Source organism: Anomalospiza imberbis, chromosome 10, assembly GCF_031753505.1.
Source record: "Anomalospiza imberbis isolate Cuckoo-Finch-1a 21T00152 chromosome 10, ASM3175350v1, whole genome shotgun sequence".
Lineage (NCBI taxonomy): Eukaryota > Metazoa > Chordata > Aves > Passeriformes > Viduidae > Anomalospiza > Anomalospiza imberbis.
In genome coordinates, this window is record NC_089690.1 from 6997382 (window position 1) to 7009555 (window position 12174).

At 40.9% G+C, this 12174-nt stretch overlaps 1 protein-coding gene across 4 annotated transcripts in view; it reads right to left on the reverse strand.

Moving 5' to 3' along the window:
* The window catches only part of GNB4 (G protein subunit beta 4), a 47674-nt gene that overhangs the window by 16781 nt on the left and 18719 nt on the right, over positions 1-12174 (reverse strand). Inside the window, exon 1 of one of the 4 annotated variants that reach the window (XM_068200352.1) lies at positions 3843-3866. The exons of the other annotated variants lie outside the window; for them this stretch is intronic. The gene's annotated coding sequence lies outside the window, so the exon portion shown is untranslated. Of the gene's footprint in view, positions 1-3842; positions 3867-12174 lie in introns of those variants that run through there. 4 annotated transcript variants of the gene reach the window in all.

Sequence of the window (12174 nt, forward strand, 5' to 3'; positions counted from 1 at the left end):
ACACTGCTGAATGCACAGCAGGCATAGCATACAAGCCATCAGCATTCATATCCAATTTTAAAGATTAAGCATTAAAAACATGACTTTAGCACACACATTAATCACATACCTTTATAGGCTATCAAGTTTAACTACAGCCTTAACGCCTTTAATGGGGATACCTCCATGAAACATAGTCCCACTTTCAGTTCTGACAGTGCCAAATTAACCTTTTCAGTATGATTTTCCCTTTTTAGTCCAGAACCTACTCAAAGGTAACACAGACAAAACAATGGTCTCAAAGGTCTAAAGCCAGCCAGCCATGCTGCCTGCCAGTGCTCAGTAGTCTTGTGTGCTATTTTTAACAGGAGATGAAGATTCCTGGCAGGGAAATTGATGTATCTCCAATTTTCTGGGAAGGGAAGTCAGCTTCTGCCCTGTGATGTGCCACACACTTCAGTGCTCTGTAGACAGTCACTTCAAATTCTCACAGAGAATTACTGATCATAAAGAAAGTGACATTATTCACAACTGGAAGCATGCATGGCCAGTCACAAGCACCCAAAGTCAGGGCATTTTTCGATTCAGAGGGAAAGCAGATTTGAGCATGGGCTGTAGCATTGCACTGGCATTCAAAGACCATCAGGGACAATTCTGCACATAAAGTTAATGTTAATTAATGTCACTTATATCAGCACTGTTCACTACTAATGTCATTTCTGCACCAAGCTGCACCAGCAGCTGCATAGCTGTTAAACTTCACAGCTTTAAATCATGTTACACTTCTCCAAGTTCCTACATGGACAAACTACAGAAGCCTTCTCACTCACCCACGTCTTTAGTTTAAAAATAATTCTGAAGCAAATAAAAGGATAATGATCCTTCATATTTTTGAAAGAAACTTTTTTAGTAGTGGAAAAGCCCTAGCAGCACCACCATGTTCTAAATCTGCAAAGCCCAAGGCGTTACTGCTCCGTAGAAATGTGTCAGTGGTTCAAGGTCAAGCTATACCTCAACAAACAGAGCTGCCTTCAAACCAGCACAAACTTCCACAAAATCCAGGTTCACTTTAGAACTGCTTCACTCTAGCTTTAAGCATTGAAGTTCCTTTCCAGTACACAGCATTTGAACAATTCACTCTGAGATATTAAGCTATGTATAAACACCAAGATACTACAGTAAACAAACTAAGTGCAGTTCAACTATTAAACTGAAGTCTATCCAACAGTGTTGCACTGCCTGGCAGCAGCTCCTAATGCAAAGGCCTGTGTGTTCAGATCATCCCCCACCATTAAGTATTTAGCAGAACTGGGAGAAAGATGCTTCCACTTGGGATTTTTACTTTTTTTTCAAGCACTATTTTCATGTGCTCACAGGAAGCTACAGAAATTGAGTGGGTAGGAAGGAAGCTCTCACGGATGCCTTTCCAGATTCACACTAACTCTTCAAGCAGCATCTCTGAACTCCTGTCAAACTCCTGTGGGAACATCTTACTGATGTCACCAGACTCACAACTCCAACACAGGAAGATAAGCACAGGCTTGGAAGCTTGGAACTTGTGGATGCATCTGTGTCTGTTTTAATAGTTCAGATGCTGCAGCAGTATTGTTAAAGAGAGCTATGTTCAAAGACTGTTACGCAGACTAGATTTACTTGCTGTAATATTGTTTCTAAGCTACCAGCGAGGTGAGCAGTGAAGCACAGAACACAGAACTGAGATGCTTGGCAGCACTGGCAAAGCAAAGGCTGCATCCTACAAACCTGTCCTCACTGCAGAGAAGCAAGACACCACCACAACCTTGAAGTGTGCTACCAGACATCAGGTAAACAACTTGGGTTTTATCAGATTAAATTATGGGACTGCTTTGGCAGGGCTTACAAGGATTGCCAAGAACAGAGGTGATTGCTGTGTTGCAGATTTTTCCTCATACAAATTACTGAAAACCTCAGTGGATTCATCACCAACCCATACTAGGTTACAAAGGACATGATGCCTGTTCACTCTCCCCCTCCAAGATCAAAATACCACAGCCTGGAAGAAGTGCAGCTTCACAGCCTGGAAAAAACTTTATTCCAAATACAAATTTCCCCAGGAGCCCAACAGTATCACTTGGTCATATACTCAGCAAACCCATCAGCTCATGCATCTGTAGGGGCAGAAAGAGTGAGTGAGGATTCCTCCTGCCATCTCAGGAGACTGGGGGTAACATGATGTCTACCTCCCTGACTTATTCATAATTTTAATAAATGTTGAATCAGAGAAAAAAATATTCTGAGTTTGCTCAGATGCAGAATACTTGTGCTATCTGCTTTTCAGCACTCAGAGGCAGCACCTCTGCTGAAAGAGGTCAGATGCCTCTCCTCAAATAGAACTCATGATGTGCACGATGTACTATGAACAGTTCCACCTGCTGAGGCCTTGAGGGGAAGAGCAAGGACAGGGAAGAACCTTTTAGCACCTTTGGTAGCCGAGGGTGTGCCAGTGCAGGACACCCAAACCAGCAGGAAATGGAGCCAAGGACACGAGATGCTTCCATCAGAAGCAGCAGTGCAGGCAGCTCGCTGGGAGCGGTGATTTGCTGTAGACAGAGGCACATCCTTGCCCTCAGTCATTTGGAGGCTGAACTGCACCTCAGTGCAACTTCTCTTCAGCAGACTTGTGGGAGTGAATTTACTGATACCAAAATAAAGTGCCTCCCAAGGCAACATATTAACTAAGTCAGCTTCCACAGCATATCTAGTGCCAAGAAAGCCACTGCCAGGCTTGAGCGCTCCACAGATAAATTACTCCTTACACTATTCCTGATTCAGTAGCAGTATCATTTGCTAAGAGTTTAATTCCTCATTATACATGCAGGCAGTGACAAATTACCCCAGGGTCTTGTCTCCAAAGTACTCTTTCTGCAACCTGTGAACTCAAAACCCTGTGGCTGGAAAAACACTATTTTCTCTGCAAGAGTTACTAGAGAAGTGTAAATATGCCCCTCCCCATAACAAAGGTTTGCTATTTTTGTGCCAGATATATAGAGATTAAAGGGACTGCAGAAAGAACAGTCTGACTGGATTCTTAAGAGCTATCAGACAGTTATTTAAGTAAGAATTTCATTTTGTATCAAAAAATCAGGCCTTTAGAACTGAAATAAGTGCTTACCCTACACATATCAACCTCAGGTTTTAACTCCTATGCAGCAAGATCTCAGTGATCAACAGGAGGAGAAAGGAGGTTCCACATGGCTTTCATGTGATCATCCCTACTAGTGATCACACAGGTGGCTAAACATAAGGAATGCTAACAGTAGCACTTTACTAAATATAGGGAAAAGACACCAAGGAATACTTCAGCTCTCTCAAGGGAGATCCACTGGGAACTCAGACACTCAGGCTGTGGACAGTGGGTTCTGGCTCTGAAGCTGAGCCCTGCCAGCACACACAGACCAACAATTTACCTACTCAGGATGTGCCAGAGAAGATTTTGATAAATCATTTCTTCATTCACTGACACTAAACAAGACTTTGGCAGCTTTTCCCAGTCATTTATGTCTTCCCAAAGCCATGAATAGAGAAGAACAAAAGGAGGTTCTATCTTTTACAGCCTGAAGAGAATGGATTTGACATATTCAAAATCTACAAACTTGGACACAGTGGACAAAGCCTTACATCAAGTAAAATCTCTGCCTGCACAGGAGTCATGTAAAGTAAATGCATTAATGCTGTGCTGCAGTTACATACCTTCATACACAGCAACTATTTCAGGTGGAATTTTGCATAATGTATTTTCTACAGTAGAGTTGTTTGAGAAGCACATATACACTCAGCTCTGCACTGAGGAAAATGAAATATTTAATGGCTTTTTTTTACTATACCTCGGCCCTATGCTGCCTCTCCTTTGTTTCTCAGAGACCTTTCCAGCTATCCATTCTCCAAGCTTTCTTTGTTCTGACTTGTAGCAGTACTGCATCAATAAACAAAGACAACAAAGCAAAAAGCTTTTATACTGGTCAACTAATACTTGAATCCCAGGAGAATAATGCTGGGGAAAGTTGAAATAACAGTACGTAAGGGCTATAATTGCCCCATTGTGTACCCTGGTCTTTATCTTCCTCTCAAACCTCTTCAGTGCATCTCCCTCCTTTCTTTATGTATGTTTTGAGGAGTGCACTAACTGCAGAACATCTTACACACATCAGTTAAGTAAGAAAATAATGGTTATTCCCTCAAAAAAGGGTTACAATTTAGAAAATAAGCCTGGAAATCCTAACTGAATCTTTTCGTTAAGATTTCTATATGTTCATGTGGTCAGAAAGAATGAATTGCCGCTCCGATTTCCGATCCCCAGGCAGATGCAAAGGAGAGCTCTCCCATGCTCAGGGCCTCTGGTCTCCCCAAGAAGAAAACAGGAAGCAGCCTGGGTGTGACCTCGCTCACTGAGGTCAGCGCTATTGTTGCACTTCTGCACATTTTGGAAGTGTTTTAAAGTGATATGTCTCCATTATAGCTTCGGTACAAAAACAGGAAATAATCAACCAACGCCTCTCGAGAGGAAGGGTATGAGCAGAACTCACTTAAACACCCATTCCTCTAAGAGACACCATCCCCAATTTCAAGGGACCAATGAATGTGTGTGCTCAAAAACTGCATGGATAGCTGGAACGGGAAGGTCACAAGAGAGACTCCAGCAAACTGCAGATGAGTGGGATTCCAGTCTCGCCTCATGGTGCGCTCACATGCCCTGAGCAGTTACATCAGGAACACAACCCCACCCACCAAGCGGGTGGCACCAGCAGTTTCAAGGCAACAACACTGCTCCTCCCTCCCTTCCCCAAAACACCTCGGACCAACTCATCATAAAGAGCAGAAATATGTGCCATTTTATACATACGTACCCACTCAGCCAGGGATTTTAACAGGACTTTGAAATAAAGCCTGCCACATCAAAACACTTCTATGTACCACAAGAACTACTTGGAGTTATGAACAGAATTTAAAGCTCTGTGTTTGCCTTCAGATTGAGCCCTGTGAACATCACCCTGGAGTTGTTTTTCAGCCAGAGGGGAGCAGAGGGAGCAGCAGCTCCAACACATCCCGTGGTGCTGCTGCACCTCAAAGCCAGAGCGAACCCACATAGGCCAGGCTGGAACTGGGTCATCTTCAAGGTCCCCTTCCAACCCAAACCACTGTGTGGTTCCACGGGACCAGCCCCAGCACACCAGGGCACGGCCCATGTTGGCTGCAGTGACTGGTTTGATGACGGTTTCCATGGAGGACAAACAGACCAACAAACACCGACCTTGTTGACAGCAGTCGCAAAACAGACAAAGGAAATCAGTTTAGAAATTAAAGTGAAGTGATTCTTAAGTTTACTAGTAAAAAACATCACTGACTTGAGATTGTTACCCTTCATTTGGCTGACAGCTCATGAGACTGGTTTCTTAAGCTCAGAGATATGAGAGTTTATTTCTAAGGCCCAGCTGAAGTCTAAGCCAAGTATATTCATAAAACACATACAGAAAGGCCTTACTCTTCTTAACCCACACATACTAGATTCTAGGAAAAAAGCCTCAAGAAATTCAGTGTTAAGCATAAGGCTGAAAAAAGCACAGGAAGGAAGGAATTTTTTAGTCATGAATATTTCACAGTCCAACAGTGATTTTTCCAAAATTAACATTCTTGCATCTTATATTCATTATGTTCGTTTCCAGGTCAAAATGTTTTGGTACATAAGCACAGATTTATTTTTATCACACTCCCTGCAAACAGAACTACATGTGAAATTCAAATTATCTTGTCTTTAGTGACTATAATAATAATTCCGCAGTAAAAACTTGGTTCACTGACCTCAGGACACTCCATCATTGAATAAATTATTGCTGGTTTTGCAATTCAAAACATGTAAGAAATGGCAAGAAAGATCTTAATGAAGCAGAAAGATATAACCCTAAGTAAGAAGACAGAGATGGTTCCAGTCCAATTTCTTCCTTGGAGACAGGCAGGTGGACACACATATGGAGTAAGCTGAGGGCTTTTGTCTCTTCAAATACCCAGCCATATCCAGAAGCCAGTTTAACATTTTAGTAGGAAAAGTGTACTGCAGAGTGACAACTCAAAGTCATTCTGAAAGACTCTAATTTACATTTAAATCCACCTCAAAGTAAGTTTGACTTTGGATTTTTTTAAGGGGCTAATGCATTGGTATTTACTGAAGTGGCATCATGTAGGGCCGAGCAGTGCTATGCATATAAAATCTGGTCTGGCACCTACAGGCACAAAAGATTACTGAAGCAGCCTCCTGTTATCTGAGAGTGAGCAGACTGCACAGCGTGCATAAAAAGCAGCAAGTGCACAGCAAATTTTAGGTTTAAAGTCAGAGAAGATACACATTAAGAGAAACTATAGTGTCTACAGGAAAAGTGCCTTCATTCATCTCAGATGACTGTTCACTTGCCTGCAATAATGTCTGGCTGACAGTTTTTGAATGTGGAGCATTCTCACTCTCCTGAGGAGCAGAAAGCCCAGCAGTACCAGCTACACACACACACAGTATCCTTTCAAATGTACCACCAGCCCCGGAGAAGCCATGCATTTGATGGATCCATGGTCCCCAGCCCCTTCCCTCCTCCCCAGCCAGCAGCACAGGCACCCCCCTGGTACCGCAGTCACAGCGAGGCATTATGTGCTGCTCATCCCCACGCAGCTGAACACAGCTTACAGCTGCACCCTTTCACAGCAGAACAAGGCAACACCAACATCTGAGCTTTTTTTAATACCAATTATCCAAAGGTCAGATAAAACTACTGCCCTCAGGTCTCGTTTTCATTTTGCTTTTACATTTCTGGTCAATTACTTTTGATTTGAAGACATGAAAATCAAGTTCTCTTCCAGACTGGAGTTCAGGCTACCTTAGTAGGCTTTTCTAAAAAAAAAAAAAAAATTTTGACATTCATGTTTATATGAGATGCATATACTTCAAAAAAATCTACCAAAAACCTCACACTACAGAATGGTCACAAATCCAGTGCTAGGAAGTAAAAACCCTATGTACTGTTTTTTCATCCCTACTACTGCAAATATAGGATGAAGAGCACATGGGCTGTGTAGCCACTTCTGGTACCACTTGTGATGAGACTGATATATCTAATCTATACTCCTTGGAAGTGCTTTTGATGTTTCTCAAGCAGTAATGTCTGTTTTCAAACAGTCACTTGCTAAAGAAGATACAACATCCAATACTGAAGAAAGAAGTTATGTTAAGGAAATCAGTAGCACTGTGTTCCTAATTATCTCCACACTTGCAGGGTTCTCAAAACAAAGGCTGGCTTTGTAGAAGTAATTTTTAACTGGTTCAAAGTCAGAAATTACCTATCTGCCTGGAAAGAAAATGGCCCTAGATTATGTTTCCAGCAGAAGAGGATAAAAGAGAAACAAACTGCTGCTGCAAAGTACAATATTGATTGCCACCTGTAGTAGTCTTCCACAAAGTATAACTTTTTTATTTTTTATATGAAAACTTTTTTATGAAAACATGATGTTCACTAGGTTATAAATAGCATAAATCCCCTCTGGAGACAAAACCTAAGGTTATAGACAGGAATAATCAGTCAGGCACCATGGGCAGGAGAGAGCCCACGGCTCCACAACCTGCTTTGCTCAAGGGTCTTTCCAATGCACTGGAACTTCTGCTGCTGTAAATGCTCCCTCCTTGTCTCAGTCATGGTCAGCCAGGCCTGCTCAGCTAAATCCATCTGTTCTAGCCCTCACCACAGAGCAGACACTACTCTTGGAAGTCTTTTGGGTTTAATGTTTGAGATTCACATTCCACACTCGAGTTCTTCTCAGCGAGAGTGACTGACAGATTGGTAGAAGTGGCTAAAGATTTTTGAGCTCCTGCTGCCAGAAGCTCCAGGCCAAGCACAGAGATGCCTGACTCCATGAAAAGGCAAACACAGGCACAGCTCTGAAACTCTGCAGCAATTCAACTGTTTGCTAAGGCTGTTGGCCTCTCAGCTCTCAAAGCTCTACGACTCAGGGCCAGGAGGTTTCTGTAGAGATTGAGAACAGAGAATTCCTTGAGCTTCTGAATCAGCACCACCAGGAAAAGTCAACTTTCTTCACTCCATCCCTTTTCAAAGTGCATGTTTGGCTTTTGATGCCCATCTATCTGCATTTTTAAGAACAGTCTAACAGATAGGCAGGAAGAAAAAAAGCCTTAATCACTTCCCATCTCCAGCTACCTGACTTTCCAAATTAGCTGCTTTTTCCTAAAGTGTGGGCAACTGCAGTGAAGCACTCACATCATCAAAAACTCATTTCCAGGACATTTACTCTGGACTAGAATGTTATTTTTATTTTGCTGTATAAAAATAAATAAAAAATCCAGCTCCCTCTTTTGGGATGCTTCCAAGACAAAAGAGGAGTTTCCCCCTTTCTGGTGCCTATCTTAGAAATTAAAGTTGTGTTTGTAGCACCAAAGCCACAGTTTAACTTCCAGGCCAATCTCATTCTCCATACTTTCAGTGAATTTTTTATTTAGACACCTTGTATTAAAACTACTTGAAAAAGCAATTAAGAGGTTTCTTGTCCAACAAGTGTCAGTCAGTGAGACTAAAAACAGGCATTCACTGTCCTATAAAAAGCTGTAACACTTCCCTGTGGACCACTGCTCTTCTCCCTGAGATTGTCAGGAGCACCCAACCCCCCTGCTATGTCCTTCCTACCATTCAATGGAAGGAAAATGGTACTAACAGCATGATTAATTTCTTGAAATTCTAGGGCATCTGGACTTAATGCTGTCATGGAAACTTTGCTTTATCGTGCCTAATGTTGATATTACAACAAAACTTAATCTTCCCATCAGCACTGTGCACAAGCAAAGGGAAGGGCTACAATCTGCCTCCTCAACAGCAACACAAGATAAACACATGGTCCTAAACCTAATTCATACTTTTTTTTTTTTTTTTTTTTGGGGGGGGTGAGAAAGCTTTTATAGAATTTAACTACCTAAGACCTAGTGTACTCCAATTTACTAATTTTTAGTACTGTGGTGTTACACTGTACTGTCAAAATCTTTAAGGCAAATCATCAACACTGATCAAAATCACTAGGTACACACTAAATTTAGTGTGTGAAATCACATTTTGACAAGCATAACATCCACACATAGAATATGAATAGTTTTTTCAGCTCAGTAACAACTAAACTCAACTTAAATCAAGAACTGAAAGAAGAAAAATGTCTTCCTTTTCCAAGGTAGGAATAAAACTGTTTTATATAAACAATCACCTAAAGCAAGCAATTATGACACAAAGGGTCACCAGAAAAATACTCAGATCAAATACGTCTTTTAAACAGACCAATTTTAAATATAATGTGTCAACAACAGATCACAAAACAGCATCTTCAGTTTTAATGCAAGACTTTGAATGCATACAAATGCCACACAAATTTAATTTCAATATATAAACACAAAATTGCACAAGTGCAATTTTGCTAGATGTAATTGCTACTTATATATATGTGTGTGTGTGTGTGTGTATATATATATATATCAGGAAAAACACATTACAAAAATAATCCAGCAAGAATTAAATCATCAGGTTATCCTGAAACTGCTTGGATGCTCTGTGCTGGACTAGATGCTTTGGACCACCTGAATTAATGCCTGCATGATGAAAACAAACCAGGCAGGTCCAAGAGTCCCCACTGCTGATTGCAATGAGGTGATTTGTTCCTGTAAAGCTGCCAAGACAGTCACTGAAAGCAACTCCAAGACCAATCTCATTTAAGAAGCACATTCAATCCTGGGATTGATTTTATGATTTCATTTTGTTGTCCTCCCCATCCCATTTGAAAATTAAAACCTTATAAAATAATTTTAATGTTAACATTACTCAGCTTTTTTAATGTTTCAAAACACTGGGATTCACAATGACTCAAACATTTGGCTTACACTGAAAATCCATATGATTAATATTTGTCTGAGATCTAACGTAAGAAGGAGGGGGAAAATAGCTCCTGCAAATTGTCAAATCTGTTTTGCCCCAAAGAACTAATTTTATGTAATAGGTGGCACCTGAGAGTGCTTTTTGCTCTACAATACAATCAGGCACTTCCATCTTTCCCCTTCTTTCCAGTTTAAGCCCTTTTGGAAGGCAAGAGATTGCAAGAGTAACAGTAATTGAATCAAAATCTGGCTTGGTGCTTGTCAGCATTTCACAAACTTTTGGAAGCCCAGACACCGTAAAGGAAATGAAACCATCTTCAGTGAACTGCAGAAGTATTTGCCAGCCAATGTCCATCTGTAGTTGTGTTAATTCTGGCTTTCATAAACCCTCAGCCCAGCTCTCTCTCTGGCAGTGCCCACAGTAACTCCAGTGACCTGTCTGCACACCCAGTGTCACTGGTGGCATCCAAGCTGACGTTCACTCAAAGCATTCACCAGTTCCCCTCTTGCAGTTCTGTTTCGGGTCTCTGCAAAGCCAGCTCTGCTGTTCAAACACTGCTGAAGACATGACCCCACGGCTGACAGTGCCATCCTTTCCATTAAAGCTGCAGCTCAGTGCAGCCCTGCCTCCTGCCATCCAGAAAGCTCCATGAAGCCCTCTGCACCAGGCTCAGGTACCAAAGCACAGCCTCAAGAGAACAGCACACACTCTGTTTTTCAGGAGCATTTGCTATAGTTCTGTTTCAGATCTTTCACGTAAATTCTGTTACAAAACTCTGGGTTGCAAAACACAGAAGTTTCATACAAGAATGAAACAATAACAACTAAATTTAATTACACACTTCCGAAGATGAAGTAAGTGACAGGTTTGCATCCAATTAGAAAAGAGAAAAATTTTGGTGGAACTCAGAAAATGTTTTCTTGATTAGCAATACTATGAGTACTTTCTGAACAGCCGGTTCCAGGCACTTGGGAGCTGCATTAATCTGAGCATTGATATTTCCAGACAGTGTTAAGTACAAAACACAATCACTGCATTATCACTGTCCCGAAGTATTTACCTTCTAGGAGCATGCACAGCATGTCAAGCTCAAAGATTTTGAATTTCTTACTAGTTTGATAAGACATTTCAAAGTCATTTCTGAGATATAAAAAATATAAATTACTGCCTTCAGTAATACAACAGTCATAAATTAAAGACTCAGGCAGAAAAGAAGAGTAACTGAAGATCACTTCTCTAGATACTGTGGGGATTTTTTTATTTGTATTTCTTATTCACCTTTAAAATCTTATAGTCATAAATTTTGTGCCATTTTTTTAATTCCATAATGGTCCAGGAGAGAACTACACAGTTCTGTATTCAAAAATATTTTTGCAGGGTTTTCTAGTGAGGTTTTTGAGTCCTATATTTTTCTTTAGAATCTTGAAAATTAAAATACTTGGACAAATTAAACACAAGATGCATTAGTCCTCAACTAAGCAACATGAAAATACGGCTGAAACGTTCATTATCTAACATATATATAACACATGACATTTGCAGCCAACAATTTTTTATTTAAGATTTAAATGACCTGAGCAGTCAATCAAGACCAACTTTCCAAGCACTCAGGAAAGGGCTGAAGTAGAGATAGAGCAGCAGCTATTTGCTCTAGCACTTTAACAATACAGAAGAAAGAAAAAGATACATCTGTAACCTGAAACTCAATTTTTTCATGATTAACAGGTGAAAGGTATATACTATATGCTATTATAGCAGCCTTAGTTCTCAGCCTGCTATATCTGTATAACCCATCTACATTGTCCACCGTGAAAACTGCTCATTTTAGAGAAATAACAATTCAAATTACAGTTTGCCAGAGCAGACACACAGCGAGACATATCCATACACTGACAATCTCCCTCATTTCCCTAGCTCCCTTCTTCCAAGATAACATCAGGCTGTTCTTTGGAAGCACAAATTAACTTCACCACAGCTATCATGCTTAAAAATCACAAACAAACACTGCAAAAACCCACTGAAGATTCCCATCCCCTTAAGAGACTTTCAGGACTGTGTGTGCTTGTCATGTGGTTTGTTTCATCTTAATTTGTTGATATAGTTATTATTCCTTTAGCACAGCTTCAGACTTCCCCCAGCTCTAGCCAGCAACTGCATCTCGCGCAGCTGACACTTCACTGCCAGGTTAGTGACCATCTTTGACATCACTTCCCATATTTCTAACAGAAGTCAGGAAGCAGCTTCAGGTTTTCCTCTG